This window comes from Nyctereutes procyonoides, unplaced genomic scaffold, assembly GCF_905146905.1.
Source record: "Nyctereutes procyonoides isolate TBG_1078 unplaced genomic scaffold, NYPRO_anot_genome, whole genome shotgun sequence".
In the NCBI taxonomy this organism is placed as follows: Eukaryota; Metazoa; Chordata; class Mammalia; order Carnivora; family Canidae; genus Nyctereutes; species Nyctereutes procyonoides.
The window spans coordinates 46650029-46656028 of record NW_026575135.1 but is presented as its reverse complement, the minus strand read 5'-3'; the positions used below and the strand labels follow the sequence as shown (position 1 = coordinate 46656028).

Below are 6000 nucleotides of genomic sequence, written 5' to 3'. Positions count from 1 at the left end.
TGAGACACACAGAGAAAGAGAGAGAGAGAGAGAAACAGGCTCCATGCAGGGAGCCTGATGTGGGACTCGATCCCCGGTCTCCAGGATCACACCCTGGGCGGAAGGCGGCGCTAAACCGCTAAGCCACTGGGGTTGCCCTTTATCTATTTTAAAATGTTATGTAAATGGAATCTTACAGCATGCATTCTTTTGTGTCTAGCTTCTTTCACTTTACACTGTTTTTGTGAGATGTAGCCATTCTCTTTCAGATAGCAGTAGTTCATTTATTTTCTTGTTGTTTAGTTTCTATTATATAAACATACCAACATTTATACCTTCATTCTGTTGATGGCTATTTGGGTTGTTTCCAGTTTGAGACTTCACAAATAATGCTGCTACAAATTTTCTTCTATGTGTCTTAGTGCATATGTATCTGTATTTCTTTTTTTTTTATTTTTTTTATTTTTTTTTATTTTTTTACTTATTTATTTATGATAGTCACAGAGATAGAGAGAGGCAAGGCAGAGACACAGGCAGAGGGAGAAGCAGGCTCCATGCACCGGGAGCCCGACGTGGGATTCGATCCCGGGTCTCCAGGATCGCGCCCTGGGCCAAAGGCAGGCGCTAAACCGCTGCACCACCCAGGGATCCCCTGTATCTGTATTTCTATTGGTGTTTTTGCCACATAATCATCAATGTTTGTCTTTTTCTTTTTAGCCATGTTTTTGGTTGTGTATTATTGTTCTCATTGTAGCTTGACTGTGTGCTCAATGAAGGCAAGGCCAGGTCTGTCCTGTACATAGCTGTATCACTATTCATAAAACATAGTACAAATAATAACAAATGGCAATAATAATAAAAATCAGGATTGATTGAAACTAACATCTATGCTCAAAATTTGCAACTTCAGCTTATACTTATAGTTTTGTTAAAATGAATAGTTTTTAAATTGTGTTATGATTCAGGTATCATAAATCATTTCCAATGTTTTCCTTGATATGAAAACCATAAACTACTCACCTGTTCCCCTGACACCCACCCTCCCTAACACACACATGTATAAATTTAGGGCAATGGCCCAGGGACAACTAGACATATCTCCCCTTTAATTTTATCCAAATGTTTTGATAGGAAAATTAAATAATTTAACTAATAACTTTAAGTAATTTTAGGTATGTTTCTTATACTAAAACATGCACAAATATAATGGTATCCAAACTGATTGAATACTGTATTTACATAGGAAGCTTGAGCCACTTCAAAGTCTATCTGTATACCCTTGGCCACCATACTCTTCTCAGCTAAGTCTGAAAAGCTTTCATAATAATGAGGAATTAATGAAGTGTTTCAATTGGATATAATTATGGTTCAGTTTTTACATTAGGAGGATAATTTTGGCTTGCACTATAGAAGATGAATTGGAGGGGGAAGGGGAGGTGAGTGAAGAGGCACTGGAGGTAGAGATAGCATTAGGAGAATTATGTAATATTAATCCATTATATTATAATCGTTCATTATACTATAATAATCCATGTAAGTGACAAATTGACCTAAACTTCAAAGCACAGGACACAGAGAACAGGCACCAAAATTTCTAATTTTATTAGGTACTTTCATGTTCACTATGATTCTTTAAATCATCATCTAAACATCTAATTATTGGTTGTGGTTTGTATTATACCTGTATATATAACATACATATGTGATAGGATAAATATAAATGTTAATGAGCATTACTGATATTTAATTCTTTATATTTGCAAAAGTCGAATGGACTTCAATTCATCCAAAATTAGAGATTTAGTAGTTTATCAATTTACTTCATTATACATAAGGAAATTTACAACTGTTGTCACTGAAGTGATCTAAATAGTTCATGTAACATACGTGCTTCAAGGGAAATCTTTGTATCCATTATATAACTCCATCTTATTGCAACTGGAATTTTTAATTGGACCTAAGTAAATTCATCTACGATGTGGCTAAAATGTTCATTACTGTGATTCACAATATATTGGTATTTGATACTTTAGGGACTCAACACTGCCACAAATCCATCTGAATTCCACTTCAATTTCCAAAACTGTAGAGTTGTTAATAAATTCTCAGTGCCTTCCAGCTTTTGAAGTGTTTTGGCATTTCCATTATTCTCTTTGATGTTCAACATGCTTGAAGTCAGCAAGGGTGGTATGTCACCCTACTTTTTCAGGTTAAAAAAGCTCTGAGATTTGATTTACTGTGTTCAACAAATGTTATTTGTGTAACATCATGCATCTGCAAACTGTTAAAGGGACCGGAATTCAGATTTCCAGTCTTTTTATTCTGGTGTACCAGGTTGCCAGTCTAATATAGCATATGGCTTCCTGGGGACCCTGGTTTTTAGTAGCTATTTGACAAATTTCTTAACCAGTATACTTCAGTTTTCATATCTAAAATAAGGATATAGAGTGATCTGGGTGGCTCAGTCAGCTAAATGTCTGCCTTAGGCTCAGGTCATGATCCTGGGGTCCTGAGGTGAGTGCCACATGGGGCTCCCTGTTCCAGAGCCTGCTTTTCCCTCCCTCTGCCGCTCTCCCTGCTTGTGCTCTATCAAATAAATAAAATCTTTAAAAAAATAAAATAAAAATAAAATAATAGTCATTGAATTATTTTAAGGATAAATTTAGCTAATATTTATGAAGCACTTGAAAAGTGTCAAGCTCTAAATAAATGTTGGGTTATATATTTATTGTTCTAGCCTATCTAACTGACTTGTAAGGAGGGTTGGGATTCCACATAGTTTACACATTTGAAAATTCCCAGGTTGAATGTACATACTGGGCAAGCGCAGACGTGTATATCGGTAGTAGAGCATAAACCTTGTTTCTAATTTAATAACTAAAATGCGGTGGCCCAATAATCCCATTAGCCTTAGTACTTAACCACATTTCATCTGACCTCGATATGCTCTTCCCAGAGATAAAGGACTTCAAGGGTATGGCAAGTGGACCCGTTGAGATGTTTTTAAAAAGTAGACATCAGTGGATTCTAATAGGAAACTCAGAAGGGTAGACAGCCCGAGTGTGCTCCCAAGTGTCACGGTCTGTCTGGGCTTAGCTGAGAGGACCTTAGGGGAAACGCTAGGAGGGACCCAGCTGGGCTCCCTGCAGGAAGTAAAAAAAAAAAAAAAAATTGTTGAGCTCTGCAAAACATGTGGTGTTAGCCATCTGTCTTGGGCAGTACAAGGGCTTAAGGGCTGTGTGGCTACTTCGGACACCGCGGGAGGCGGAGTTACAGCGCAAAAGTAACTGGTAGTAGCGAGTAATCGAAGTACGTTCCCGGGGTCCGGAGACACTCGCACTTCCTGGTACTACAATTGAGGTCAAACTGCTGCCATTGCCGTTTTTGAGCACTTCCCCGGCCTCGGTTCCTGGTGTTGCCACCCTTGGGTGCCCTCAGCTCCCGCGCATCCCCGGGCGGGGCGGGCCGCGCTCCACCGAGGTGCTCGGAATCTGGGATGGTTTCGCTCTTCTAGCCGGAGAACACGTCTCCTGCCTGAAAGCTCCTGGTGGAGAGGTCGGCAGGGGGGCCCCCTGGCCCTCTCGGGATCTCCCGTTGCTGTCAGGAGGCGCAGGAGCCCCGCCCGGCCAGGAAGACGCTGTCACGGCCGCCCCGCCACGACCCGCGGGGCATCCGGAGGCCCCACCCACGGCGACGCTGCGCTGACGTCCGCGCGCCCGAGGCCGCCATAGGCCCGCGTCCGGCCGCGGACGACGTGTGGCGCGTGGACTCCGTCAGGTCCAGCCCCGCGGAGCCCGGCAGGCACTTCCGGGCGAGGTTCTGTGCACCTGTTCCTTCCTGCTGCTTAAGGGTCTGCCCCTCTGGGAAAAAGTGGGCATGTCCGTCCCCAGAGAACAAGATGCACCACAGCGAACCTAGATTGACAGAGGCACGGAAGACCAACCCCGAAGCTAGAAGGTGCAGCGCATCCTTAAGCTGTGTGGGAGTTCACGTGACTTCAAGTGCCGGGCCCGGCGGTCACGTGACGGCGCGCGCGCCCTCGCGCGGGGAGAGCGGCCGGCGCTGTGCGCGCGCCTTCGCCGCTGCCTCCCGACCCCTCGACGGGAGGGTGAGGAGCGGCGGAGTCATCGGGCGTCCGGGCCGCTGCGCGTGCGCGGCGAACAGCTGTCACCCAGTGCGGAACAAGTCTTCCAAATTCCCCAAGTCTCCCCGGGCCGGAGGCTACCGCCTTCCTCCTCATCTTCCTCCTCTGGGTCGTGTCCCCGTCCCCACCCGCGCGCCAGGTAACCGCTTTTCCGACGTCCGGGCGGCAGGGGCGGCGGGGGAGGGGGAGGGGCCGGGCGGTCTTCTCGCCGCTGCCCCCGCCTGCCCGGGGCCGCCGGGGTGCCGGGGCCCGGCCGGCGGAGACGCTAGCCGGGAGGCGCTAGGTCCCCGCCGCCGCGGCTGTCACGCCGGGGGAGGGAGGGCGGCCGGCCGCGTCGCGGCGGAGGGAGGCGGGAGCCGCTGACAGTCCGCCCCGGCCCTCTGGGGGTTCGGTCCCCGCGCTCGCCGTTCTCCCGGGGGCCGAGGTCTGGGGCAGAGGAGCGCGCGGGTGGTCCGGGGATGCCGGCTCCGTAACATGCCGCTTCCAGCCGGGTCTGCGGCGGACCCCGGGGAGGCACGGCCTGCTGCTCCCCCCGGGGCCGTCTCTTCTCCGGGACGGTCAGGACCCTGGGGGTGCGGGCGGGGGCCTCCTCGCCGGAGCACCTCGCCCCAGGCCGGCAGCCTCTCTCCCGGGTCGTCCTCAGCCCCGGTACTGCCCTTCTGGTTTTCCCGGCCAGGGGCCATTTCTTCCTGCAGAGCCTGAAGCCGCGATGCGGTGTAGACGGTGGGTGCTTAATAAATGAGTTGGATGGCTTGGCGTGGAATGCCAGGCACGCATGGGACGTGGCGTAGGTGGCAGTGTGGAGGCGGGAGTCCGGCAGGCGGGCCAGGGGCTCGGGGCTCAAGGCTCGAGCTTGGGTGTTTCCTCCCTGCTTAGCCGGTGAGCCCAGCGGGGCTCGAGTCCGACGCGTGCCGGGCGAACTCAGAGCCAGTCTTCCCCTCGACCGCACAGGCTGGCTTGGGTTGTGGGCGATGCCCAGGACGGGTTCTGGACGCCTGCTGCTCCTGGAGAAGAGAGGGCAAACTTTTCAAGCACCCGGCAAGTTACCCCTCGAGGCGGTTTATCAAGACCTGCTTTGGAAATGTAGGTTAGAAGTTGGCGTTGGTTCTCCCTTATCTCGGTGAAAGTTTCTGGTAGGCTCAGTTCCACCTAGGTTCGGACCGAGTTTTGCCCTGTTTCACCCACTTGAATTCGCTGTGATTTTTATTTTTAATCTTGGGAAATTCGGCTTCACTGTTTCTATGGTAACAGTTACTAATATAATTTCGAAGTGTTGTGGTTGAAAATTAGTGGCTTTAACTCTTGAAGGTCCATTTTTGCTTTGAAGCGCTTGGCTCTCCTTTACGATCATTACTCAAATTCTGCCTTGCTGGTCTCCTCCCAACCCCCAATGCTTTGTTTTGGAATGCATAACAGGGCTGTTCCGGTTTTTTAGGCCCTCTTTCTCCCAATTTAAAGCGTTATGAAAAGTTTGCAGACAATCTTTACAGCATTCAACGAACTGGAATAGTACAATTTATATTGGAGACTTGTTTCGTTTTATTAACAGGTTTTAATTGGTTGCTTTTCTAAAGTTAAAAATAAATGTTTTAAGCCTTGTAGGTACACAAATGCTTTTAAAAATTCCATTAACCTTTCTACAAGAATGGAGATTTTTTTTTAAAGATTCATTTATTTATTTATCAGAGAGAGAGAGAGAGAGAGAGAGAGGCAGAGACACAGGAGGGAGAAGCAGGCTTCATGCTGGGAGCCTGACGTGGGACTCGATCCCGGGACTCCAGGATCCCGCCCTGGGCCAAAGGCAGGCGCTAAACCGCTGAGCAATCCAGGGATCCCCAAGAATGAAGATTTTTAAGAAGCTGAACAGGCCCATGATT

At 48.4% G+C, this 6000-nt stretch overlaps 1 protein-coding gene across 8 annotated transcripts in view; it reads left to right on the top strand.

The window, feature by feature from the left end:
* Positions 1-3721: 3721 nt before the first annotated feature.
* Positions 3722-6000, top strand: part of KDM4C (lysine demethylase 4C) — a 428768-nt gene continuing 426489 nt past the window's right edge. For 6 of the 8 annotated variants that reach the window (XM_055302072.1, XM_055302075.1, XM_055302073.1 and 3 more), the window contains exon 1: positions 3722-4262. The gene's annotated coding sequence lies outside the window, so the exon portion shown is untranslated. Of the gene's footprint in view, positions 4263-4714; positions 4847-5073; positions 5207-6000 lie in introns of those variants that run through there. The other 2 variants (XM_055302071.1, XM_055302070.1) reach the window with 2 other exon arrangements.